This window comes from Bubalus bubalis, chromosome 10 (assembly GCF_019923935.1).
Source record: "Bubalus bubalis isolate 160015118507 breed Murrah chromosome 10, NDDB_SH_1, whole genome shotgun sequence".
NCBI lineage: Eukaryota > Metazoa > Chordata > Mammalia > Artiodactyla > Bovidae > Bubalus > Bubalus bubalis.
Genome location: NC_059166.1, coordinates 1,962,634 through 1,964,725, shown reverse-complemented (window position 1 = coordinate 1,964,725; position 2,092 = coordinate 1,962,634). Strand labels below are relative to the sequence as shown.

The 2,092-nt window shown below is 52.3% G+C and overlaps 1 non-coding gene across 1 annotated transcript; it reads left to right on the top strand.

The window, feature by feature from the left end:
* Nucleotides 1-328: 328 nt before the first annotated feature.
* On the top strand, nt 329-400 carry TRNAC-GCA. Its single transcript has one exon. It is a non-coding gene; the product is annotated as a tRNA-Cys (tRNA).
* Nucleotides 401-2,092: the final 1,692 nt, after the last annotated feature.

Below are 2,092 nucleotides of genomic sequence, written 5' to 3'. Positions count from 1 at the left end.
TGCTGGGCAGCTGAAGGCAGAACCAGTCAATTCTCTCACAGCCCGGTGGCCAGACATCTGAGGTCAACTGTTGGCAGGGCCATGCTCTATGGGAGGGTTGTGGGGTGGAGGCTCTGTCCCCAGCCTCTCCGTCCCCTCCTGGCGTTGTGGGGGGCAGCCTTGGCTGCCTCAAGCGGCCACCTCACGCCTCTGCTGCACCGCCGGGCATTCTCCTAGGATGAGTCCCCACATGGCATCGCCCCTCCTTATAAGAACACCCACCCTAGCGGATCAAGCCCACCCTAATGACCTCAATGTAATTTGATCACATCTACCTCACTCTGTATCTTCCCTGGTAGCTCAGATGGTAAAGCGTCTGCCTGCAATGCAGGAGACCCAGGTTCGATCCCTGGGTTGGGAAGATCCCCTGGAGGAGGAAATGGCAACCCACTCCAGTACTCTTGCCTGGAAAATTCCATGGACAGAGGAGCCTTGTAAGCTACAGTCCATGGGGTCTCAAAGAGTCGGACACGACTGAGTGACTTCACTTCACTTCACTTCACCTCAATTTGACTTTATTTCCAAATAAGGTCACTTCACAGACACAGGCTTAGAACTCAGGTCTGGCTTTGGGGAGGGAGGCGTGGAAGACAAAGTTTAATCCCCAGCAGTTCTAGGCTTCACGTCCGAGGTGTTTCTAAGACAAACAGGCCCGGGACCCTAAGGGGCACAGTCTCTGCCCTTCGCTCCTGTGTCTACTTGAACTCAGGCCCGTGGGATCTGTGTATCATCTCACACTCGCTGAACCCAAGTCCCCTGACGGTGTGGAACGTGTCTGTGCCCCCCAGGAAAGTGCTTCCAGATGCTGCCACGGCCCTCCAGCCCCCGGGCCTGCGTCCAGAGAGCTCGCCACCCTCTGCTGTGACCGTCAGCTTGTGACTGAGCTGCCTCCCGGATGGGCCGTCCCACTGCCCTGAGGCCCTAGCCCGGGGCCTTTCTCCCGCTTCTTTGCTGAAGGACAGAGTCTGAAGCTCTCAGCGCCGTCTGCGGGAGGCTCCGGGTCCCAGAGGACGGTGGGCAGGAAGAGGGACGGGTATGGGGAGAGAGGTCAGGGGCCGGGCAGGGCTGGGTGCAGACAGACTGCAGCGGTTCGGTCTGCAGAAGCAGGAAGTGACGAGCCCACGTCCCCACTGTGCGCTAGGGAGACCCTCCCCACGGCGCACCCACCCCGGGGCCGCCCTCTCCCGACAGCCTCAGAATTAATGGGACAGATGAAGCCTGTTATCTGCTCGGCTCCGATGCCAAGCGCGTAATGAGACGTCAATAAATATTCATGCTTTCCATTATTGGCGGTTTTCATCTGCCTGTGACTCTTTAGATGTGCTAGTGAAAATGCTCACAATGGAAAAAAAATAAAAGATTGCTTTGGTTGACAATAAAGGGGTCTGTCTCTTGGTGGGAGATGAAACAGTCACATAATTTTAAGGATTTTCCTGGGTGTGTGTGGTGCCTGCTAGACGCAACACTGGACGCATTGCCCCACCCTTTCAAATAAAGTCGGTGTCAAAAACGACTTCGGCATTTTTTTCTGTAAAGCAAGAGACACAGGAGACAGTAATTCATTGAAATTGAAAAGTTGAAATTCAAAGACATTGAAAGCCAATAATAGTAATAATACCAGCTGTCGATAAAAGGAGTAGAGAATTAAAGACACATCTTCCCAGGTTCATGTTCAGACAAGCAAGGAGCATCCCTGGACTAGATGCACTTTGCATTGCTCTTTCCTTTTCTGGAGCAATAGTATGTAGCAGTCAGGGTGGAAATTAGAGGAAAACTAAGTAAACTCATGGAAGAATTATAAAAAGATGCCCCAAAGGAATTGCAGAATATATTCTTCTATTCATAATAGTGAATAAGAGAAAGATAAACCATCAGAGAAAGCTGAGTAAATACCCATTTCTTCAAAGTGGACACTTGGAAGGCCGCACACATCCGCACGGCCCTCCCTGTCGCCCTGCCTCTGCAGACGTCCACTCTGAAGGTGGGCAAGGAGACCCTCTAGACAATGAAAAGAAGGCAGTTACATCCCCAGACATGCTTGTTTATGATTTCT